The 26,971-nt window shown below is 36.6% G+C and overlaps 1 protein-coding gene across 1 annotated transcript in view; it reads right to left on the bottom strand.

Moving 5' to 3' along the window:
• Positions 1-26,971, bottom strand: part of DKK2 (dickkopf WNT signaling pathway inhibitor 2) — a 103,102-nt gene that overhangs the window by 54,107 nt on the left and 22,024 nt on the right. The window lies entirely within an intron of this gene.

The following is a 26,971-nucleotide window of genomic DNA, read 5'->3' as shown; positions in this document are numbered from 1 at the left end:
TAACTATTTGGGATATAATTACTACTTATTTTGTTTTCCCTGTATCTCCATCTAGTTAGATAGCAAATTGCTACAATGTCCCATTAGTAAAATCTAAGGGACTGCTGTGTGTGTGTGTGTCTGTGTGTGTGTGTGTATAAAATACGCTCTTTGAAAACATGATCATTCTTAGTAGAGTATACTGGATTATGAACTCTTTCTTAATAACAATTTTTAAATCATCTTAATTGACAACTTATATGTACTGTCACTGTGTGTACCTAAGTCAATGATCTCATTTGAATGGCATAATGATTCTATAAGTCAAGAGTCTGTAAGACACTTCATTTCTCTTGCTTGCTCAATACCACATTTCTTTCCATGGTAACAGCACCCTGATGTTTTATATAAGAACTCAGTCTCTCTTACTGCAGTTTGTTGGTCAGGACACCCTACTTTCTCCTGCCCTCCCTTGGCCAAAGGAAGGAATGCAGGACCCCAACCAGACCCTGCAGACTCTTTCTGGGAATTTGCATCTTGAGTAGAAAGGCCAAAGGATGAAATTAGGTAAGAGTTCTCCCATTCTGGTCGAGGTGCCCTAATAATGCCCACAAAGTGTTGCTTTCCAGACCTCTGGCACTCCATCACTTCATATTCTTCTGAGGCCTAATTCATTCTTTCCTTGGATTATTTCAGCTACCTCGTATTATAACAATAAGTTCCCTTTTAAAAAATATTTTGTGTAAGTTACTTAACAGTTGGTTTCTGTTGCTTGCACCTGAAGAACCCTAACTGATATGACACTACCCTCTTTTTGCAGATAAGGAAATTGGGGTGTCAAGAGGAGCTAGCCCACCATCCTGCAGCATTTAAGTAACATGGCTAAACTCACAACTGCCTCATTTTAGCTCAGCTTTTAATCCTAGGTAACATTGCCTCTATTTTCATCTTCAGAAGAGCTTAGATGAGAAGATATCTAGGTGGTCACAAAGTCATACTAGATCAGGCTAAACAGTAAAATGGGTAGAAGAGGAAGCATCCCTTGCTTTGTTACATTTAATCAGATGGTCGGTATTTATTATGCACCCAAAGGATTTCTTGCACTAAATAAGAAGTCCAAAACCATAACCAATTTTGCAGTGATCCTGTAGGCTCCTATAATTTCCTTTTTAGAGTTTAATGTCACACAGCTGTGCACAATTCCGGAATTAACATGGGTTCAAGTACAGTCCCTACCTCCATTAAAAAAATATTTTTATTTCACACCCATTTAGCAAGGGAGGATACGTGAAGTCCAGGGCAACAAGTGCTAACATGTGTGTAAACATCACTTTAAAACTCCCAATAAGAATTACACTGTAAGTTGGAGTCAGTGCAGGAGGATCAAATTATGCATAGACTGAAAATATGAACAGGAGGCAGCACTGTGACATCTTCAACCCCAAATGGAAGACCTTTGTCTCTTTTGTGACTTGGGCACAGTTTCCATCTCTGAGCCTCTGTTACACCCTTTTCCATTGTCATCAAAGGGAAGCAAGACTAAGGGTCCACATAGGACTCTGATTAACGATCAAGAGCAAGAGGGGATGAGATAGTGGCTGGGGATGGGGCTGGACTGAGCAGAATGCAAATTGGCCTGATTTATTTCACCAAACCTCTGGCTCTTCCTTCCTGCAAGTGACCTGACAAGCCACCCCTAGACGCAACTTTTCATGGAAGTATTGTGAGCTATGGTCTTTCCTAGGGCTGTTTGAAAATAGTTCCCCTTGGGGCAAAAGAAGTGCAATGTGGTCTGCGAGGTTGGGTAAGAGGGAAAAGGAGGCTAAAGACCATCTACATTGCAAGGAAAGCTTAAAGATCAAGATCTAGTATAATCAACAACTTGCCCCTCTAAATTTTAAGATGCCGTAGAGTAAGGAGTAACTCTTATTTGGTGTGCTAGAGTGATCCTGGGCTATAAAGATCAAGAAATCTGGGCTTGATTTTGGCCTCCATGTTTACCAACCGTGGGCAAGTAACTTCTCCATGCCTCAGTTTCCTGGTAGGTAAAATGAGGGTATCTCAAAACAGTCCTATCTCTCAGGATTGTTGAGAGAGTTGAATTAAACAATTTATCCAAAAATTGTCTAGCATATGATAGCTACTCAGCATTATTAATATTTCCTGACATTTGGGAAACATTTTTGAGGATTACTCCACTAGACCACACCATAAAAATTGTTTAGGAAACATCGTTAGAAGCTAAGTGTCACCTAGCTAATAGTGCCCACTAAATATATTCCTCCAAACAAACTTGTTTATTTTCTCTTTAAAAAACAGAGTTCTGGGGCACCTGGGTGGCTCAGTTGGTTTAGCGACTCTTGATTTTGGCTCAGGTCATGATCCCAGGGTCATGGGATCGAGCCCTGCATCAGGCTCCACACTAAGCATGGAGCCTGTTTGAGAGGCAGCCTCTCTCTCCCTCTGGCCCCCTCTCCTGCTTGTGTTCTCTCTCTCTCTCTCTCTAAAATAATTTAAAAAATTGAGTGGTAATTTAGCTCATAAAGAATAAAATGAATTAATCACAGAGTTATAAAATTTTCTTTCTTTTTTCCTTCTTTCTTTATCCTTTCTTTCTTTCTTTCTTTTATTTTTTATTGTTTTGGTGGCAGGGTGGTATTAGTTGGGTCCAACAGTCAGAAACTGATGGTATATTTAAACCGTGTATTTGAAAAGAATAAAAAAGGGCTATATTCAGTAGTGTGGGCAAGGTTTAGAGAAGAAAAGGCCAAAAGTAGAAGGCATTATTTGGAATTTTTTAGTAACCGCATTAAAAAAGTGAACAGAAACAGGTAAAATTATTCTTAGTAATAAATTTTGTTTAACCCAACATAGCCAAAATATTATTTTAATATGTAATAAATATAAAGAAGTTATTAAATGTATTTCTCTTTTTTTCATGTGAAGTCTTTGAAATCTGGTGTGTATTATATATTTACAGCCTATCTCAGTTCAAATAATGTCTCAAGTAAAATGAAGTCCTACCAAAACAACAAGGTTGTATTTAATGAAAAAATGTTTTATACTGTTTGTTTCTAAAATTTTAATATTAGTTAATTGCAACCAAATAAAATAAAAACCAAATAAATATAATATAAATATATATATTTATATATTATATTTATATATATAATATATATTTATACATATATATTATTTATATATATAATATATAAATATATAAATATATATTATATAATATATAAATATATATTATATAAATATATATAAAATAAATATAAATATAAATATAAATATAAATATAAACCAAATAAAATAAATTCATCAGTTATTCTATTATGTTAGTCACACCATCAGGTGGTCAATAGCCCCATGTAGCTAGTGGCTACCATAATGGATGCTGCAGGTTTAGAGAAACAAAAAGTGGTATAGTAGTCTGAGGTGAGCAGAGCAGGAAACCATTATTTCTTGTAAGCCTGAAGAGGAAGCACTTGTTACAGAAGCTGGAATAGTGTTGCTATATGGAGAGAGTCCCCTCCACACACCTTTGGTTGAGGTACATAGTCAACTTAGATGGCTAGGAAACAGAAAGAATGAAAAGTGTAAATACCTGGACCCACACTCTTCTAGTGGTATGCTGGTAACCTGATTTTCCAACACTGAAAACCCTGATTTGTAATATTTGCTCATTTCCATGGTATAAATTCTCCTATCACGGCTGATTGCACACTGACAACATGATGTCACTGAAAGCGGATTTGGCAACATTGGCTCTTTCCAACATACCACTCAAACTCCTCCCATCATTCAGTCTCCTGCTACTCCTTTCTGATGGTCAAACTCAACTGGGAACCACAGGCAAGGGTGCCCATGACACACTTCTTGCAGGTCTGCCTCCCAGGGCACTGAATGGGTTGATGAGGGATCAGAAAGAAGAGGAAAATGTATCCAATGCTTAAATTAAAAAAGGGCTGTCTCCTTTTTTTTTTTCCTTCTGCACATATAGGAAGAAAATGACCACAAGGAAGCTGAAATCTGTAGCACAGACTTTGAAGGTAGGATGCTAAGTAGGAAAGGCATCAGATTCTTTTCTAGATTAAAAAATTTTGTCCTATGTGAATATAGAATTTATACAGAGGAAAAATGCCCTTCCAATATAACCCATGGTGCATAAACACTTGGGTAAAACTGTTAATGTGGCCTCACAAATTATCAGAGAGCACATTTCTTTTTTTTGCAATGGATTAGGAAACTTCCTTTGTGAAAAGAAATTCTACAGTTATTGAGATGTTACTTTTTTGATATGAAACAATGACCTTATATATATTAATAGTATAATTATTCAGTATGTTGACAAAATTGATGTAACATATAAAGTGAGGTTCAGATTCAATTATTTCAGCCTCCATTTTAGGACTCATCCAGGTTTGTACACCTGCGATCTCTCATGGCTGTCTTCACCCTTATACTCAGAAATCTTTCAAACCTTTTCTTTTAGTTCCATTCCTCTGCAGTATGAATACATGTCTTCATCATGCTGCTCTGGTACCTGGGCCAGCTGCATGGCCCTCTGCCTTCTCTCTTTCTTTCCAGGTAACCCCACCTGGAACCACTAGGTGATTCTTCCTAAGACACTGTTTTTTATGCCATCCCACTGCTCAAGAACCTAAAGGGCTCTCTTTTGGCCTGGCCTTCAAAGAACCCCATAACTTTATTTTAACCTACTTGTCTGAAGTTTCATGCAAGCACTTCCACGAAGCCAGGTCGAGTGATTGCAATCCCTAGAACACAGGCTCAATTTGCTACAGTGCTTTTCTTCCATACTGATTTTTTTGTGTTTTTTTGTTTTTTGTTTTTTGGCCTGACCTGTCTCTCTCTCTCTCTCTTTCTCTCCCTCTCTCTCTCTCTCTCTCTCTCTCTCTCTGTCTCTCTATCTCTCTCTCTCTCTCTCACACACACATACACATCAGAATACTACTTTTCCTAATCTGTACTTCTCCAAATTCCACCCATCATTGGGGCTTTAACTTTTCAAAGCCCTCATAACCATTTGACCAACATCCTCAGCTCCAAACCCTGAACTCCAGTGACAATTAATTCCCTCACTCCCTTTGCCACTTGGAGCCTCTCTCCTTTTGTTTCCATGAACCTTGCATCATTCCGTTTTGTTTCCATCCTAACACTAAACCCTAAACTGATCCCATGGAGCCAGCAAGGTGACCAGATTTTGAATCTAAGTCACTTGCCAAACTTTCCTCAGAGTTCCAAGATAAGCAGCAGGTTATGAAACACCAACAATTCTTACCGGTAAATGTAACAAGATTATCTCAGCTTGAACAAATTGATCCTGTTATCCACAGTTACATGTATAATGCTGGTCTGCCCTAAATCCTGAAATCACCATATTATTAGATGAAAGATTTACATTAAGTAGTAGCAGAAATACTACTATTTCTGGGGTTAGTTAAGTGCCTTGGGTTAGTTAAGTGCCAAACTTTTCCTAATTTTTTTCAGCATTGACAAACAACTTTTTGATTGACATGTCAAATGCTACTTTGCTCATCTGAGCCCAGTGTCTCTACTGTGGACTCTAGAATTGCTGGAATAACATCTCTCCACATCTGCTGCCTCTTCCCCCACCTCCTGGCCATTGAACATTTGCCCAAGGGTTTGCTTCTGCATTTGGGCTATTACTGAAGATCTGGAACAGCAACCCTCAATCTGCACTCTATGAGATGTTAATAAGTGTTAGTGGAGATGGGAGTGTATATTAAAGTAAATTTGGGGGGGTGCCTGGGTGGTTCAGTCAGTTAAGCACCTGACTCTTGATTTCAGCTCAGGTCATGATGCCAGGGTCGTGGGATAGAGCCCCACGTTGAGGCTCCCACATGGAGCCCCACATTGGGCTCTGAGCTGAGCATTCTGTCTGCTTCAGATTCTCCCTCTCCTTCCCTCTTCCCCTCTCCCAAACTTGTGTGCTCTCTCTCCTTCTAAAATAAAATAAAAATACATAAATCTGAGATGCTGGCTAAAACAAAGATAAGTTGCTTTATTGCAGAACTTCTCAGAGACTTTACTAGGCTGATGTGAAATGTGAATCATTAAAAAGAGAATATAGTAGGTAGCACTTCATGCATATATTTGAATAGGAAAGTCTCCCACTACTACATCCTGCCCCCAGAACATAAGAACTTACCTCATAGGGTTGTTGTGAAGACTGAATGAGTCATTGCATGGAGAGCACTTAGAACAGTGCCTGGCAGAAGACAGAAACCCTTTGGGTTTATTGCTATCATTGTTGTCACAAAGATGTCTGACTGAGACCTCACCAAGTGTTCCTGTCCCTCTGAGAAAGAAACGGAGTTGCCCGTAAACTGAATGGGGGACTTTTCAGGAGCTTTGAAGATCGGAACCAGTGTGTACCTCTTCTTGGGATCTTTTGAATCTGAAACCAGTTCAAGTACAAAGAAGTTTATTCTCCTCCATTCTTCCCGAAGGCTGGCTAACTGGGGTTCAATTAACTAGCATGGAGTAATGGTTCAGAGCACGGTCTTTGGCGTCTTGTTTAAATCTTGGCTCTTTTATTGGTTACTATATACCCATGGGCAGATTGTTTAAAGGAGATGTACCTATAAATCCATAAAATTTGAAAAATAATATGCATGTCACTGTTTTGTTGTCAGTAACTCAAGAGATGATGTATGTGGAGTACTTAGCCTGTGCCTGATACCTGGTAAAAATGCTCAATAAATGGAAGTCCCTAGGCATCGCAGTAATACATTCATTTCTGTAGTTTATTTAAGCCACAAAATACTAGCTAACTTTACCCATGTAGTCACTGCCACAGTATCCACAAGGACCAATTTGCTTCACACCCAATAGAAATTTAGTGAATACGTTGGCCACTTGGATTGTGGACAGATTGGATTGCTGGATTAGGCATATGGGGCCTACAGGGTAACTCCATGCTGTTAGGAGCTGAAGTGGGAAGCCATACAAGCTCTCAGTGACCACAGCTCTAGGCAACCAGAGCAGGCAAACGATTTCACAAGATCCAAAAGTAATCTCAGGAGCAACTCTGGTATTCTTTTATTTTTTAAAACCTATCAACAATTTCTAATATCAGGCACGGAGATTTAGTTCCTTGTTAAAATAAAAAGTATTCCCAAGTTCACTGCTTTCATTAGGAAGGTTGTGAATAATACCGAAGTTATTCACAATCCAGCGGTCGGAAGCTGTGGGAAAAATCATTTTAATTTTAGATGTTTCACGCAACACTGCTAATGTTATCTATCCTGTTTGGGCAGGGAGAAAACTGGCAAGCATCGTGAGATGGGGAATTTATGTGAGTTAATGGAAATGTTGTGGCTGACCAACAAAGGAACTTCCCCAGCCAAAATCAAAACAAAGATATTAACTTGGAAGGGGGAGAAAAGCCTGCGGCATAATAATATCATGCATTGAAACCTTATCTAGTGGTTGAGGTAATTTGGTTTGAAGAACTTAAAGAGCATTTTGTGGTTTATGGAAACTGCCAGCAGACACTGTATTTAGCAGCCTCTCCACTATTAAGTTCACATGCCTTCCTCTCTTCTCACCAAGTGGGACCACTTAGTTTTCTTTATCTCTGAGTTGTTACCAACCCATCTAAGATCTCGTAAGGACAAAAGTCAAGTTTTCAGAGCTTGCGGTGCGATGCCCATGCATTGCTGGCTACGTTCAAAGACCAGAGTGGCCATGACACATCCGAAATTTTGCTTACGTTCACTTAAGATAATTTTTCAAAGTCCACTTAGACAATTTCAGTCCAGGATTTAGACACATATACCCGTTTCTTTCAGAAAGAAGTCTTTCCAAACAATCACACACACGCACACGCACACACACACACACACACACACGCATACAAATGATCCTAATGGCAAGTTCACAATTAAAGTTTATAATAATTCTGAATTAAATAATTCAAAGAGTGGGTTATTCTGAGTGGGCCAGCTATTGCAGATACAAACTAATTTGAGGGTTAGAGACCAATCCTGTTTTTCTCTCTTTTATAATTCAGTGCCATAACTTTCTTTGTGTAAATGGGAGAATAACCAGGGAAAAATAAGAAGACCTTGCTAGGGAACCTACCAAATTAACTCTTTCTGGGCTACCGCTGGCCCCATCTGGCCCCCAGCTGCTCTCCTTTGAAGTCCTGGAACCCCTTTGAGGACTGTCTTGCACATCTGAACCTACAGCAAGTACTTACAAGGGCTCCTGTTTGACCAACACATGGGCACATGCAGTCAACTCTGCCTAAAAGGTTTTAGGGCTTTAGGGAAAGGGTAGCTCTTAGTTCCCCATTCATTTTTGCACTAAAATATGCTGTTATTCTACTACAGAAAAATTTTCAAGACTGGCATATTATTTTATCAAAAGTACATTTCATTTGTTATAGATATTAATACCATTAATAGTATTAATTATATATAATACCAGAACTATTACCTAAATATTCATTTCCTATAATCCAATTTATTTCCTTTTTTATGTTTCCAGAATTTAACAACATTAAATGTTATAGTAAGATTAATTATAGTTCTAATTTCATTTTCTAAAATGATATCTTTCAGAATTATTGATTCAGGAATTACAATATATAGTTTTTTGTTAATCCTTTTATTTTATTTTCGTCTCACTAAAGACATTATTGTAAATATATTGATTAGAGTCCTGAAAATATTTTTCCTACTTATAAGAATGTATAAGTTGAAATTAAACTTTATCTCAGAAATTTCACCAATGTCCTCTTTGTTGTCTCGGTTTTTTTTTTTTTTTTTTTTTCATTTTCAGTTTAGATACAAATCTCAAGGGATGTTTGATCTACTGTTTTTCATGAAATAAAATACAGAGAAAGAATTTATTTTATTCTTACTCACTTTTTGCTGGACGAGTCTTCAAAAAATAAATTCACCAACATGAATTTTCATAATCCTACATAATGTTGGAGGGAAAACATATCATTCTCACATGTAGAATGAGGTCACTGAGGAACAGGACTCTCTGTACCTTTAAGCACCCTTTTGTCATGAGAAATTAAAAAAAAAATTACTTCTACATTTTTACTTAGCCATGAGAATATCTGTTCCAAACCCTTAATTCTATATTATTGAGAGATCTTAAAAGGGGTGTGGGGAGTAGTCCTGGAGAATTAAAAACCAAAAAGGTCTACTTTGGAAATCTTTCACTTGAAAGTTAAATAGAATGTACAGAGACAAAGTATATTTGTCATTCTGGATCTTCAAAGTCACATGATCTCTTAAGTGGTGAGTGTTCCTATGCAAAGCTGGCCCCATCTACAATAATTTGTAGATCAGATTTTAAAATTGCCTATGATTTGAGTTATGGAAGACACGATCTACAAATGTAGGGGGGGAAAAGTATAAATTTAGAGATTTCTTGTTTCAAATGTCCTGATAAGGATTCCATTCTATTTCTAGGAAAAGTAACTGAACAATTCTCATAGAGAGCAGACTGTAAGTTTAGTATGTTCTAAAGAAAGTTTTTTGAATGAAGTTCTTTTGAGGCCAAAGTTCTAAGGTAAACTATGAAATCACGTGGGTGTTGAAGTTGACAGATCTTGGAGGCCACAACTACCTTCATACTCCAAGACATCAAAGAAAGGGCAATGTCTGGTGATTAACCTCACACACAAAATTACTAGGTCATGGGCTGGAAACAGGTTTTCATAGTTCCCTTGGTGACTTGTTTTGCAAGTCTAAAAACTAGCAGAAAGGGGGAAAAACAGCTGCACAATATGGGCTTTCTCCTTTCTTAGGCAGGTGTGACAGCAATACAATTGGTAGGTTTGCTTCCTGCTTCTCTGAAGAATATCTGTCTTACACCTAGTTTAGCTTTCTCTTTAGGCCAAGATTAACTCTGAAAAGCTCATTTTAATTTGACTAATTTTAAATTATATGTGATTTTAAAAATAAATCACTGGGTTGAGAGGAAGCATAGAACGTGTCACCAACTATCATATGTTAAATATTCCCTACAAATTAGCACATTTTTACCTTTAGACCGTGCCTAGAAAGTTCTATAACACAAAATGGCCCATTATTTTTATGAAATCTCTGATTTTTAGAAATATTCAATCTATGAAAAATGCAAGCTTGAATCTGTAATGCCTCCGCATTAGTCTCAGTTCTTCCTTTCACTTACAAAGAATACCTATACTCATCGCACTAGCTATTTCTACGTCTTAAACTCCAGCACAGGCCTGACACACAGTAGGCTCTCAAGAAATGTTTGTTAAATGAGTGGCTGAATGAATGGATGAATGAATGAATAAACAATCATCCCACGGCAACACTAAAAATATTGCCAGATATCCTTTCCAGGTTAAAAAGTTTCAATTATTTGTTCATCCTGTAAAATGATTTTCAGATTTTTCTTTTTACCAGCTGAGTGCTGCACGTTTTAGTGGTGATTTATCAATCACACTTATGCATAGCATGTCAATATGCAAATCAATTCAATTCCTCCTGAAATATAGCAAATTACCGAGAGTATCAAGAAGGTTATCTGGGACCAATTGGCTGTCTAGATAACCACGAGTTATATTTCTTAGTTTCCTTTAGAGTTCATTTTTTCCTTTACCATGCCAACTGAAAAGCTTCCTTATAAATTTCATTCAAAAAAAGTTATTGGAGGATGGGAATGTATTAAGTCCACAAACCAAAACATCCTTGATAAAGGTCCTGGTAGCTTAAATACTGATTTTTCTTCTGAAAACCCTCCAAGACTCAGGTGTATCCAGGTCTCCAATTATGCATGAATGCGTAATCGGTTACTCAGACACTTTTTAATAGGCATGATACTTGCCTTTCTCATTTCAGATAGGTTCTTCTTCTTCTCTTTTATGGTCTACCAAATTACATCTGACTAAATGTACCTATTTAGTGAAAATGGATTCCATTAGAGTGTAATCTTACCCAGCTATTGTTTTCTTCTGGAGGAAATAATGGAGAACATGTGCAGATGCTTAATACCAGGCTCCTGTTTCTAGAATTACAGTCTTAAAGCTGTCAGAACTGTTCAAGAACAAGAATGATATGGAGCTCCTTCAGCATATGAAACACCCTTTCCATGAACATTTAAGTAGGTGAGGCAGGAGAATGCTTAAACAACTGGCATAGAGACAGCTTGAAATATACAAGCAAAGGGATGCTTTCTTTGGGACGCTTTCTTTTCTTCTCATTTGTCAAGACATCCTGTTTTTCCACCAAATAAAATGAATCACATTTTCTAATCTATTTTGAATGTACTGGGTTTTTCTAGTCCATTCTGTTTCAATCTCACAATGTGGTGGCCCTCCATCTGGCCACCAAACAAGTTATTTCGCTTAAATTTCTTCTGGAAGAAGAGAACATAAAGTGCATCCATATTTTTCTGTCAAATTGGTGTAATTACTTTGGTTATGCAGCATAAGGGTATATCTTCATCCCTTCCTTTACTTCAGTAAGGACGACCAATGTTCCTTCCAAAAGCCATCTCTGGAATGGATGCCAGCAAGCAGTTTACAACAAATCTCATTTAATTCAGTAGCTCTGGTCAAAAAAGAATAGTGTTTAAAAAATAATAATAATTTCAAATGAAAATCTTCAATGAACTCTCCTGTAAAAGGAACAGTTCCATAAAATATCAATAATACTTCCTAAAAATACATGTTCGATAAATTTGTTGTCAACTTTTCTGAAGATGAGCCATATCAAATAGCTTATAGCTAATGAGAAAAAATCCCCTATGTCCTGTTTAGAAAGGGAAATCAGTTTATTTGCGCAAATTACAAAAAGCATTACATAGTAGTTCATGTTGAGGGCCGCATTAAAAAGCTTACGTAAACATCCCAAGTAATTTTGTTGTCACATAAATCGATCCTATTATAAGCATGTGACTTTGCAACAGATAAAAATAGCTTCCTGACTACTATGTGAAAAACTTTCAGAGGAAGAAGTGAAGCATTAAAAATGGGGCTCATAGACTTAACCAATATGCAAGTAAAGTGATGCCTTAGAATTATACACTTCAAGTTTCTTTAGGGGGGGAAAAAAAGGCAAAATTGGGCACAGGGCAGCATACAAACTCTGGAATCAGAAGAAAGACTTGGATTCATATCCTGACCTCAGTGCTTAGCTTTTGTGTTCTTAGGCAAATTACATTCTTGATGATAACCCTGTGCCTACCTTCTAGATTTGCTATAAGAATAACCACTGAGGGGCACCTGGGTGGTTCAGTCAGTAAAGCCTCCGACTTCGGCTCAGGTCATGATCTCCAACGATCTCGAAGTCTGTGAGTTCTCGCCCCATGTCGGTGAGTTCGAGACCGGTGTAGGGCTCTGTGCTGACAGCTCAGAGCCTGGAGCCTGCTTCGGATTCTGTGTCTCCCTCTCTCTCTCTCTGCCTCTCCCCCACTCATGCTCTGTCTCTCTCTCTAAAAAATAAATTTAAAAAAAAAATTACAAAAAAAAAAAAAAAGAATAACCACTGAAGTATGTGAATCACCTGGCCCAAGTTCTGGGGTCCTGCAGATTGTAGGGTTTTAAGAATGCATTAGGTGTGGGGCACCTGGGTGGCTCAGTTGGTTGACAACTCTTGATTTTGGCTCAGGTCATGATCTCACAATTTCATGAGATCCAGCCTTGTGTTGGGTTCTGCGCAGACAGCGTGGAGGAGCCTGCTTGAGATTCTCCCCCTCTCTCTGCCCCTCCCCCTGCTTGCACTCTCTGTTGTCTCACTCAAAATAGGAAAATATCAACTTTAAAAAGAAAAAAAATGCATTAGATGTGACTCTACTTTGGAAAGAAAATGTTTACAGGTGTGGAGATATGGGTGTGTGTGTGTGTGTGTGTGTATGAACATACATATAGATGCATGTATCTTTTTTTAAGAGAACTTCTTTTTCTAATTCAACTTCATTTCTTTAGTGAGGAAGGATGTGGCTACATGAAAGACAAATAGCTAGTTAAAAAATGTAAGCTTAAATTGTATTTTTCCATCTTTTTAACTTTAATATTCTATAGATATATGTATCATGTAATATAAATATAAACTGGAGTATTTTATTTTATTTATTAAAAAAACCTTTTTTTAATGTTTATTTATTATTGAGAGACAGAGAGAGACAGAGCATGAGCATGGGAGGGGCAGAGAGAGAGGGAGACACAGAATCCGAAGCAGGCTCCAGGTTCTTAGCTGTTAGCACAACCCTTGACATGGGGCTGGAACTCACCAGGAGATCATGGCCTGAGCTGAAATCGGACGCTTAACCGACTGAGCCACCCAGGCGCCCCTAAACTGGAGTATTTTAAACTGGGTAAAGTTTCAACTCTTCAAATAATGATGGTTAGAAAGAATGGTACCTGTGAACGGAAGGGGAATGTTTAGAAACTTTATCACCATGAAAATGAATAAGCGTGATGATGAAATATGTAACGTAAAAAAAATACATAAAGAGGTGATAAGAGCATATGTAACTGAAGAAAAGGAAAGTGTGTAAAGAGGTGATAAAATAGAAATCTAAAGATCAACAGATTAAAGTATTTAAAACAATGCACAATTTTATAAATAATCAAATATATGCTGTTGTATATCTAATACATTCTTTTAAGAAGAATAGCCTTCTATTTGAATGGGAAATTTGCTTTTATTATGGATTTTTCTTGGTATTATAAACTGCAAAACCACAGTTCAATAGTTTTGAAATGATGTTAATGACTAGAGATTAAATTACAGTGTTTCTGTTTAACTCATCAACAGTATAGCACTTATTTCGTTTAGAATAAAGAATTTTGTTTACTAGATTGGATTTATGGGTTTTTCAATCTAAGCAAAATCGACACCATCCGTTTTTTAGTACTGGACACTTGACTACTTTTAGCGCCTGAAACATTGCTTCTAATTGAGGCTTCTACTCAAGGAGCAAAAGGGCAATTTAAACCCGCATACCTCAATTTGTTATTTGGTAACTATTCAGTATCTTCTATTGTGTTATATGCTAATCACGGTTCATTTTACTACTTTTCTTTTTCTAGATGCTAATAGAGGGGCCCTGTATCAGATTTCCTAAACTGTGACCCCTTGGAGCTATAGTGTACCCACTTAAGCCAAAGGACCTAGAGAACAAAATTTTATGGTCCATTATGTGCCAGACATGATTCCAGATTCTTTAAGTGTATTGTTTCATGAAATCCTATGCCATGTTTATTATCTTAATTTTACAGATGAAGAAATTGAAATTGAATTGAGTCACTTGTCCATGGCTATACAACTAGGAAGTTTAGATCTCACCACCTGTGAGTTAAGTCGTTATTCTTAGTCCCACAACTATCTGAACTGTATAATAACTGCATCTGGTTCTAAGATCATAGATTTGAAGGTTCCTGGGAGGAGAACCCAGGTATGACTGGTCCGCTGATCGACCTCTTTTTACTTCTCCCATATCATATTTCCATGTCTCTTTTCTCTACTAAAAACAAAACAAACAAACAAAAAAGTAAAAATAAAAACTTACTGTTAGCTTAGAAACATAAAGTCCCACTGAGAGCAGTCACTATAACCCTAGCATCCCCAACCTGAACAACATGCAAAGGAACATAGAAAACCAAGAAATTTCAAGGATTGCCAACAACTGTCAGAAACCAAGAAGAGGCAAGAAAGAACGTTTCCTTGGTGCCTTCACAGATATCACGGTTCTGCCAACATCTTGATTTCAGACTTCACCCTTCCAGACCTGTGAGTGAATACGTTTCTTTTGTTCTGAGCCACCCAGTTTGGGGTACTTCCTTACAGCAGTCCTAGAAAAGTAATAGATAGATCTTGGTAATCCTGAAGGTCTTCGTCTTCTGAGAATCTTCTAAATAAACGGTTTAACTCTTATATGATATTTCTACTTTCAGGACTAAATTAAGGAAATTGCCTTTTGAGACAACTGAACTGGGGCTTAAATCAATTAGTAGTACTGATTGTTGTAGAGATTAGATAATATATTTAAAGCTCCTAGCCCAAGACGTGGGAGGTATCTTGTGCTCAGTAAAGAATAGTGCATTCTCTTTCTTTTTCATCCCTCTTACCCCAGATTATTTAAACCCCAGATTTTAAGGTTCTACAGGGCAGAGATCATGGCTTGCCACCTCTCACACCATTTGCTGCCTTGTCTTGCTTATGTGTACAAAAGAATGAACTATTTTTTTAACTTAAAGGAAGGAGAAGCTACTTGTCCTCCATAAGGTAAGGCATAAGACAATGCAAAAAGACAATTGCTAGAATAATTAGAGAAAATAAACATTTTGGGGTGCCTGGTTGGCTCAGTTGGTTAAGCATCCGACTCTTGGTTTCAGGTCAGGTCATGATCTCATGGTTTGTGAGATCCAGCTACATCAGGCTCCTCACTGTCAGCATAGAGTCTGCTTAGGATTCTCTCTCTCTTCCTCTCCTTGCCTCTCTCTCTCTCTCAAAATAAATAAATAAATAAATAATCTTAAAATAAAAAGAAATATTTTGAATTCACAACAGACAAAAATCATTGTCCTTTAGAATGTGAAAGCCTTATCACTATGTTACCATCACTGGACTACCACTGACCTCAGCTCTGGAAAACCTACTGGTCTTTGCTGACAAGAAATATACCCATCCAATCAAAGATAAGCAGGAAGTGAAATGTTACGTGCCATGAAAATCTTACTCTGAGCTTAATTTTTTGCACTTGGTCCATAATGACTTTTCCATCTTCCTTCAAAGAAAAGAAATCTTCGATTTCAAAACCATGTGTTGGAGAAAAAAAAAAATCTGTCCTGAATTATATCATTCTGAGCTAGCTACAAGACACTGTTTCTTTGCAATGCCTGATTTCACAGGGAACAGATATGCAAACAAATTGTTCGAATCTTTTAAGTCTACATTTTTGCATTCTGGAACTCTAAGTATCACCGTGTGGCTATATAGTTAGCAGACCTACTGGTTCTCCCTGCCTTTTACTTGCTTTTTCCATAAGCAGAAGCTGGATCTAATTTCCAAATGAAAGACCTCTTCACCAAAAATTTATTTTTATGAAGGAATGGCTTTACAGTGTTTGCCATTTGGGTTCTTTTATTTGGCTTTTTTATTCTCTTCAAAATGTGAATGGAAAATGTTTATCTGCTGGAGGGCTTCACATGCTTCTGCTTTGCTGGCTCAATGATTTCTACTGCCAAAAAGAAAAAGAAGAAAAGAAAGAAAAAGGAAGAGAAAACCACCAGTCATTGAACAAATATTGAGCCAACAACAAAGTTGGTATGCCCTAAAAATGGTATAAAAAATTAAAACGCAATCTCATATTCTAATATTCTAATGTCTGGAGTTGGGGTTCTGGGTATACTCCCTGTTGAAATGTTTACTATAGCACAGTGATTAAAATTCCGGATCCTAGAAAAGCAGAGATGTATTTGAATTCAGCTGTGCCACTTACAAATTATGTGGTCTTGAACAAATCATTGACTTTTTTCACCTTCTGCTTCCTTTTATTTAAAATTGTGATAATGCCCATCTCTTGGCACCATTGTAGGGATTAAATCAGAAAATATATATTAAATGCTTAGTATAGGTCAGAGAAGTTATCACATTCCATAGATGAGTAATAGTATATAATTCAGCACCTTCTATAGGAGTATGGAGAGATCGAAAGTAAGTAAGATCCTTCATAGCTCAAGTCCACTAAAACTTTGTTACTTAAAAGATGGTGACAGAACGGGCTCCTCCTGAGCGTGCTGATGGAGAATTTGCTCCTTGTTTCTCCCATAGCTTCTGATGGTTGTTGGCAATCTTTAGCAGTCCTTGGCTTGTAGATCTCTGCCTTCTTTTTCACATGGCATTCTCCATGGTGCCTGCTATGCTGAGGGAAACTTTGAAGGGAACCGGCTAGTAGACAACTCAGTCTTTCTCCCTTTTACCCAGATCAGATGAGGGATCTGCATAGGACTTGCTATAGTCCTTCACCAGATTTTCCTCTGGTTTCACGCTGTTCAGGCATAGTTTATCATCACTCCCAGTCCTAACATAAGCACTCATGCTTCAGTCCCTCACCCTGCCATTCCCCGGCACCCCCACCCACCCACCCATGTGCTTTTGGCCAACTGGAGAGGCTTTGGGATCCCATCTCAGCAAGCAATCCCACCAGCCTTCACTATCATTGAGCCAAGAGTTATACAAGGCTTGGTGACAATGCCCTAAAGTTTTGCCCTAGTGGGGTTCTGACTTGGAGGCATTCAGTCATAATCCCACAGATGGTAGCTTTGCCCCTGTGGTCCCTCAGCCAACCACATACACCAAATGCCTGTATCTGCAGCTTCCTTTCCTAGAGAGTAGGGTTACGATAGCAACAGCATGTCATCAGAAGGTACTAAACTATCTCAAACTGGGTCCATCATCATCACATCTCCTGGGACATTGTTTAACTAAGAAATATTAGGCTCTACCCCAGATCTGCTAAATCAGAATCTGTATTCTAATAAGGTCACCAGGTAATTTGTATGCATATCATAATTTGAGAAGCACAGTTCTAGAAGTTGTGTAAGTCTTGCATTCCAAAATGAACTATTAGATGGTGGTGGAGGGGGAGGTGAGGGAACTCACAGGGATGGAATTCATATTCCCTGTTTGTTTAACTTATTTCTTTTCTTATGAGCGATGGCCAAAATTGAAATTGATGAAGCAACATGGTTCAGTATATCTTGTATTTATAACACGTGGATTGGGAGAGCAAGAGAGCAAGAATCTACAAAATAGAATGCAACAGAGAACAATTTAAATTAATCCCACCATTCCAGGCCATATAATCAGAGTGAGTGAGGGATTGGGTGTGTAAACGTGCTATTGAATTACTCACCCAGTTACAAAGTGCCTCTCATATTGTGATATTGTGGTGTGTCATTTCACTGTGATTAAAAGGTTTAAAGATACACAGTTTTCATCTACTAACTACTGTATCTGGTACTTAGATCACAATGCTAGTGATCTATTCCAGTAGTGAAGAAAAATCAGATTATATTGGTTGTTACTGATAGGCCTATGCTTAGGATTCACAATTACGTCTTCCTAAGAAATTTTCAAGGGCGATTTAGACCAAAGCCCCAATTAAGAATCTATTAACATCAGTTCTACCATTAGCCATAAGTCATCTGCAGTTGACAAAACTTACCTAATGTAGTTTTTAAATTCACCTTACTATATAATTCATGTAATTCAATAAAATTATAGAAGATGTGGCATACAAATTATTGGCTAAAGATCACACATGCTGTAGTAGGCAGAATTAAAATCCCTAACTATGTCTATATCCTAATCCCTGGAATTTGTCAATATATTAATTCACATGCCAAAAAGACTTTGCAGGTATTAAAGGCCTTGGGATATGAAGATTATTCTAGAATATCTGGGCAGCCCCAGTGTAATCACATAGGTCTTTAAAACTGGAAACGGTTTCTAGGCTATAGTCAGAAGGACTATAAAACTTAGAGATGTTACTAAGGAAGAAGGATCAGAGAGATGCAATGTGAAAGGAAGACTTTCTGTTACTGGCTTTGAAGATGGAGGAAAAAGGTGCCAGGAGCCAAGGAATGTAGGCAGTCTATAGAAACTAGAAAAGTCCAGGAAATGAATTCTCCTCCAGAGCCCCAGGAAGAAACTCAGCCCTCTGACACCTTGATTTTGTGTCAGAAATGCCACATGTGTAAGATAATTAACATGTTGGTTTAAGCCACTAGGTTTGTAGTAATTTATTATGGCAGTAAAAGAAAACAAAAAATAGTAAATAGAAAATTTTAAACTGGGAAACAGCAGAAAGACCTAGAAGATCTGTGGTTTCCATCTCAATGCTTTTAACACATTTCTCCCAAAATATATGGAGATATTTTGACGATGCTTTATCATTTCATTCTTTCTTCCTTATGTGGTATCTGATGTGCACCATTCTCTTAATTTGCCTATATACTTCACGCATCCCATTTGCATTATTATTTTGAACTTGCAGTTAAAGATGTAGAGGGTATTTTCAAAGATTTTTGTAAGTGGGGAGATATAATGTAGAGGTTTTTATTTTATTTTGGTCTTAGTTTCTAACAAATGCAAAGCTCCTTATTAAACAAATTATATTCATACTCGTATAATTATCAATAGAGTTCCATGAAATATCTTCTTCCACTAATTAAGCTATACTAGTTACAAGAAGAAGTTGTTCAATCTCATTTAAGAAACACTTTTGTTTCTAGAGCAGTGGTTCCCAAATCTGGCAGCATACCAGAATCACTGGAGAAGCTCCTTAGGGAAGACCATGGTCTGTATAGCACAGCTATACAGAAACTAGAATCATAATGCCAGTAGGAGTTTAAAATGAATAGCACCCTCTGCATGAAAAAATGATAGTTGTGGCTTCAAAGAGCAATTCCAACATTCGAGAAAATGTCAGAAATAAAATCTAAAGAGCTAAGAAGGCAATCAAAGAGCTAGAATGTAGCTAATGATCAAGAAGGTAAATGTCAGAAATAAAAATTAAAGGACTAGAAGGTAATGGCTTGAGGTCTCGTATTAAAAGGATTTAAAAACAAAACAAGCAGTGTTTTTCTTATTAATGATAAGTATGTTTGAATACACAATTTTGGTGATGTGAGTAGCGTGTTGCGGCATGATTCAGAAGGAGAAATTTAAACATCTCAATAATTTCAAAGCAGTCAAATTTTCTGTGTACCTAACTAAACCCCAGGCAGAAGGTCCTTGCTGGTTCAGAACCTCTTTCCATGCTTAGCAACACCTGGTCGTGGGTAAAGCAATACCTTCAGCAATCTCTTGGTAACCAAGGTTTGTTTGGGTCAAATTTTGAGGATCTTGTTGAAATCTTTAGTGACTTCGAGATCACATTAAGTGCACAGTATTTGTGAAGTATTAAATTCTGTGTGATTGACTTGATGGCTGAATTGAGTACAAGATGTATCCACTTTTCTTTTTACTCTGCTATCCTCTCCCCCATATCCATACTAGTTACCTGCCAATTTGACCTCAGTGAAAGCAGTGAAAGGGCAGGTGACAGTCTCTGGCTTGTGTCTTGCTTTTGTACAAAGCAAAGTCAAATGAAAATTAAGGAAACATATAACTGTTAGATAAGAACCTTTTGGCAAAAATATTGTTCTAAAATTTGTTTGAGAAGTACAGCACTTTGAGAGTGAATTGAAATGAAATCTTAACCTTCTTTGTTGTAACTATTTTGAAGGGGAAAGTGGAGGGAAATAAGAAGTGTTAATACGATAAATAAATCAAACGTTGATAGTGAAAACTTTTCAAAGGGACAGTGTTTTAAATATTATTGTAAAGAGAAAAAAATTCTTAAAAATAAAACCACTTCAAATTTTCAGTGTTAATAGGGTAAAACAAACAGGTGTATTTTCTTATAAGAATGATTATCATGGTAGCTTTGCTTTTTTGAGGTTAAGGATTTTTCCCCAGTAAAATAATCCTGATTTCATTTTTAAAACTAGGAGATTTGCTTTGATATTTAAGTTTGTGCTTAAATTGAAGCTCCTGCATGCAACTTCAATATCCCTTCTGTGTCAGTGGACTCAAAAGTAACAGAGGTTCTGTTTCCTCTTTATAGAGTCACAAAAAATTTAAGCTCTTTTTCAGCATGGGCTTCAGGAAGGTGGCAGTAAGGAAGCAGATTAGTTTTTCATACGCTTCTTTTCCTTGCCAAAGTAGCCATTTATTTCAGCACTCCTGAAAGTAATTAGAGTGCCTTCATTTGAGGCTCCATTAGTACTTTAAAATAAACATAATTTTAAATTACACCACTACAAAGAAGAAATGTTTTGAGAAGAAATCAAATACCTTCCTGTGGTGGTGCTATAGCTCACTGCTAGAGGTGGTTTTCGAATCCAACGATGCCTTCCTGGAGCATGCTCATGGAGTTTAATGTGATTCCAAATCAACACTTCTGTTGTCATCGTCAAGTACAGTGGATCTCAAATTGGCTGCACATTGAAATTGATTGACGAGGTTTAAAAACTAACAATGTCTGGATTTTACACCAGGAGATTTGATTTAATTGGTCTGAAGAGGAGCCTGGGTATCTGCTGATTCTCATGTGTAGTTAAGTTTAGGAGCTGGTGTATCAGTGGGTACAGTCATGCCATATGGCAAGTGTAGATATGTAATGGCAAACTTGATATTGTTAAAACTCGAGGTAAACAGCAGGAGGCAATTGCATGTCAGTATACAGGTTTGTTAATTCCTTGGGAAACAGCAACTCTTAGAATGAGAAACTTCCCAAACTAGTCCCCCATATCATCTCCTGCTCCTTACTCCTTTTCTGGCTGCACTGTTTTGATTCAACTCCAAAGCACTCTACAGTTATGTCCCTACTTATATTTCAGCCTCTGATAAAACAGGGTCAAAAGAAAATAAATGTTCTCTAATCACCACCATTAAAAGCTCAATGAACTCCATAAAAAGCGATATAGAATCATACTGTCTAACATTGAGAAGGACTTCGAAGGATTTATAATTCAACATTCATTCATTCACTCAAGTAACATTTACTACACATCCACCTTGTAGTCTGTTATTGTGCTAGACACTGGGTATACAACGATGAAAAAGATAAGATCTTTCAGTTTGGGTGGGAATGGGCAGTGAAGGATAATGGGCAGTGACCCAAAATATTCAGAATAACAACAGTTAAAATGAGAATAAATACAGGATGCTGTTGGAACCCAGCAATGTTGTTTTGTCTTGAGAAGTTCAATAAGGCCTGCAGGGTAAGTTATCCAAGTAAAACATGTAAAGGGAAAAAGAAAAAGCACCATGTACTAGGTAAAGATAAGCACTCTTGTAAATCATAGACTTGTGGGTTCTGTCAGAACTTTATCTTAAAAGGGAGAGGCACCATCGAATTTGTAATTTGGAAAGCTCACTCCAAGCCACAAAATGGAAGAGCAAAGGGAGAAGGTCAAAGCCCCTTGAATCTTCATACACACAATACCTTAAACACACACACACACACACACACACACACACACACACAGTTGTTGAACCTTCTCTAGGCTTTGAATGATTGATTTAATGTCGAATTAGGCTCAACTTATTTCCAAATGTTTAGGGGTTAATAGTCTAATGAAATTATAAGTCAAATAAAATGAATAGTACAGTTGGCCTTGAACATCATGGGGGATGGGCACACAGTCAGAAATCCACATACAACTTTTGAGTCCTCCAAAACTTAACTACTAATATAACCTACTGTTGACTGGAAGCCTTACTGAAAACATAAACGGTCAATTAACACATATTTTATATATTATGTGAGTTATATACTGTACTCTTACAATAAAGTAAAGCTAATGTTATTAAGAAAATCACAAGAAAGAGAAAATACATTTGCAATACTGTACTGTATTTATTTTAAAAATCCACATAACTAAATGGAGCCATGTAGTTCAAATCTGTGTTGTTCAAAGGTCAACTATAATCATAATATTGAAGGATTCCCTAGCCTTGATATTTTACTTAGCCAAAATGTTCAGGATATTTAGAAAGACGACAAATGAATATAATCAACACTGGATTGTATAAGAGAAATATCAATCCATTATTCTATGATCAAGAACATTTGATTATTCGTAACGCCTTTTCACAAACTGCCAAATAATAGAGAATTTGTTTGCAAATCTGACAAATAAGTGAAAACAAACATAAACATCAATCATTCTCGAAGACACCAAGAGTGTCTTCTCGACAACTGAAATGCTTTTATATACTGACATTTTTAATATGAAGGAATTATAGATTGTCTACTCAGTGATTAGTTCAAAAGGTAGTTCAGAAGGATGTCCGTTGTCTTCAAGCACAGAAAAAAATTCCCCTTAATTTCAACACGAGGATATTATAACATGCCCGTCCTTGGCTAATGCTCATTTAGTAATGTTTTGAGGATTGAAAATTGCAAAAGTAAAATTAAAAATAGTGGAATTCAAAAATAATGTAACTGAGGAAGAGCCCCAGCTATTCTCCACTGACAAGAATCAGAACCACTGAGACTCAGGGCAACATGTGGGCTTGGAAAGAGGTACTGGAGAATCTGAACTTGTTCTGTATTTATGAAATATTACTACAAATAAAAAGTTGAAAAAGGGCTGGAAATATGCAGCTGGGAGCATAGAGGGGAGAAGATGAGTTCTTATTTTAAACATATGTATTAATTATTTCACAAAGCCAGGTAGGAGTTTGCAGCTGGAAGGGATAGAGCAAAGGAAAAATAAAATTTTGTTTCAGAATAAATTTATGAAATCATGCTTCATCAAGGGAACTTGCAGCTGGGGGAGGGCAAAGGGACAGCAATATTTTTCAAGTAAGTCACTTTAATAAAATATGCAAGCCCTCACTTTGACATAGTATTGGAAGGGACATTCTTGAATCACCATCAAAGTGGAATAAGGCATTTTGTTATGCAAAAAGCAATTTTAGGCTCCTTGGCTAACATATTTTTCTTTAAATGAGTACTTGCTAACCAGTTTCTAAATCTCTGTAATTCTGTGGGAATTCTTCTCGAATTACAGGGAATAAGAATTTGGCCCCAGGTGAAGTTTCCTCAATTCTTCAAATTTGTACATCAAAAGGATTTATTTTCCCCTAAGGATCCCAATGCATTTTGCCATCTGTGAAGCTTACCATCATTTTATGGACTTAAATGAGCTGGTTTTTACACTAAAACAAAACAAAACAAACCTGTAGTTTTTTTTCCTTCCATTTCAATGATTTACCTACAAGTAGGCTGTCTTCCTACAAAGATAGGAAAGGGGTAACTGGATGATGTCTATAGGCACAGCGTAGGTTCTGTGAGTTAGATTCTTTGTTATGATTCTTTGTTAAAGACCAATCAACCTAAAACTATAAAATGTCTAAGGAATTCCTTCAAAATTATAGGTTAACTCTTTATTAACACAGCTAAACATAAGAGTGGGCAGGCAATAAAAAAAGATAATACTTTTATTCCTAGTTTCTAAATTTAAATAATCTATTAAATACACATCAATGTTTTCACAGTCTTTCACTCTTATCAGTTTAAGCTAAATCAAATATTTAATTTAATCTTTCACTTTTATCAACTCAAGCCAAATCCAATATTGAATTTAAACATCTTTTCTAAGGGACCACAAGGGTGTTTGTCTTTTTCTATATTTCCAGTTCTAGGACAATATTTATCCCATAAAAGGTTCTCAGTAAGTTTTGGGTAAGAGAATAAATGTGGGGTTCAACTTTAGTAAGGCATTAAGTCTCAGAAACTAAAACATTAAACTAAAGACAATGAATCAAGTCACCTTCCTGGTTCTCCTACTAAGTTCTGATACTCCTGAAAGTTTTCTTTTTACTTTGCTGCTTAACCACTGGAAGAGAAAGACTGATAATTTGTATAAGAAAGTTGCTCAAGTTTTGAGTTTAAGGACCCTACTGGAGTCTTAAAAACTACTGAGGGCTTCAAAAAGCTTTTTGTTTATGTTTGTTGTATCTATCCATAATGACCATATCAGAAGTTTTTTAAAAAAATAATATTTAATAATTCACTTACAGGTAATAATAACTTTTTCTAGTTTATGAAAAATAGCTATATTTTTAGAAACAGAAGAAAAATGTAGTGAGAAGCATGGCATTATTTTACATTTTTGAAAATCTAATGTCTGAGTCGGAGACAGCTGGATTCTCTTATCTGCTTCTGCATTTAATTTCTTGTGATATGTTGTTTTGGTTGAGACAGATTTTTAAAAATCTGGTTTCTCATAGATACATAGTTTGAAAGAAGACGAGTATTTTAAAAGCTTTTTCATATAATTGTGAATATTCTTCTTTGATTACTACACCAGAACTTGGCAGATGGTAGTTTCTTAAAGGTTACTTGCAGTATGGAATCTGAAACCATGTCAATGAATCTTTCATACACTATCACATTAAAACCCTTTGGTCTACTTTGCATTATGATTTTTGCAACATTATCCAATGATCATTTAGAAAATGTTGGTTTGTGCAGTTATGCAGACCTTGAAAGCTCTAATGTTATCATGGAAACAAATATCATGAATTGTTTTTCTTGAAGTAACAGGTTCACTTTGCTCACTTCTGAGAAAATATTTCCCAAATACTTGCTGAATCTGAATAACCACAACTTATTTTTCAGTCATTCTTTCAGGTAAAAAAAATGATGTTCCTTAAGACAAAAAAAGCAGCTAGTTCAACTTGCAACTCAAATATTGCAGTCATATCATGTGTGCAGCTAAAGTTCTTCATGCATGCTTCCTATTTCATCACACAGAATGTTTAAAGGATGACTTCTCAAAGGTCTAGATGTAATCAAATTGATTAATTTTTACTATTTCATCAAGGGCATTCTTAAGGGAAAGTGGCATATGTATGTATGTATGTATGTATGTATAATTTTACTGAGTGTTTTGATGAAGAATATTATGGCTATTAGTACAGATTGGTGTTACTGTCATGATTCATGCTAAAGTACCAGAAATTTTATTCACCATTGTTTTTGCACCATCAATAACAAACGTCAACATAGTGAAAAAAGGTAAATACCATCTTACTCTTATTACAAAAAAAGGTTTTGATCTTTTAGACTTCTTGAAAGGGTCCTGGGTATAGCCAAGAGTCCATGGACCTAACTTGGAGAACCATTGGCATAAGGCTATTTTTTATATCAATAAACTAGAAAAAATGATTTTCTGTTTTGCTCTTATGAGAAGAGTTATAGCACCCCCCCCCATCATCTTTAGCATAGGGAGTTGCTAACTATATATAACTCACCATTGAAATAACAAAAATCATTTAAACCACTCTGTCCAAGATGCAAAATGCATGGAAAGCTAAACTGCTGAAAGATCTCATATCTCATGCATGCAGTATTGCTGAAAGGAAAGTTTATACACAGATTTTAAAGAGATTTTAACCTGTTTTACCGCAGCTTATGAATTATAACCTACTTTACAAGCAAGGTACCCAAGGAGCGAATAAGTTTAATAACATTCCAAGTAGAACCATTCAGCAATAGTTTTTTGTAAACGTGATTAAAATAAACATCATCCAGTATTTATGTTAGTTTCAGTGCTGAGATCTTAAAATTAATTATTCTCCTCATTCATTGTAAGTAATTTCATCTCTATTCACTATCATAGTAAATTACAGCAATAAGATAGAGATACATTTTGCAGAAGGGGGTGTTTATTGAAGCCATAAATTATTTTCTTTAAAAAAAAAAGTCCCGGGGCGCCTGGGTGGCGCAGTCGGTTAAGTGTCCGACTTCAGCCAGGTCACGATCTCGTGGTCCGTGAGTTCGAGCCCCGCGTCAGGCTCTGGGCTGATGGCTCGGAGCCTGGAGCCTGTTTCCGATTCTGTGTCTCCCTCTCTCTCTGCCCCTCCCCCGTTCATGCTCTGTCTCTCTCTGTCCCAAAAATAAATAAAAAACGTTGAAAAAAAATAAAAATAAAAAAAAAAGTCTCTACTTTTTGGTTTAGGTAGAAAATATCCAAAACCACGATGTTGTCAAAGATGGTGAGTAAGCAGAGAGATACGGGTTTATGTATCAGGGGAATATTCTAGAAGGAAGGGGTGTGTACGAGGAGGAAAGTGGTTCATCATTGGTTGAGAAAGAAGTTCACAAAAGTTTTAAATACATTCTCTAAGGTCTGAGTCCTACTCTTACACAACTTTCCCTAGTTCTGTTTATCATAGTGTTGTGAACATATGACCTCTAAAAATTGCTTTTAAAGTGGTAACACTTTTCAGAGGGCATGCTCCCAGATGTTTACCCCTCTCCTGAATTTTTTTATCTGCAGATATCCCACTTTAATGGAAAATCCTTAAGTTATACTAAGATTCTCATCCCTCTTTTGAATTACCTTTTAGTTGTTTTATTTTTAAATATCTTAAAATAT

Source organism: Panthera tigris, chromosome B1, assembly GCF_018350195.1.
Source record: "Panthera tigris isolate Pti1 chromosome B1, P.tigris_Pti1_mat1.1, whole genome shotgun sequence".
NCBI classification, from domain to species: Eukaryota; Metazoa; Chordata; class Mammalia; order Carnivora; family Felidae; genus Panthera; species Panthera tigris.
The sequence above is the reverse complement of the archived record's forward strand: the minus strand, read 5'-3'. Positions and strand labels throughout refer to the sequence as shown.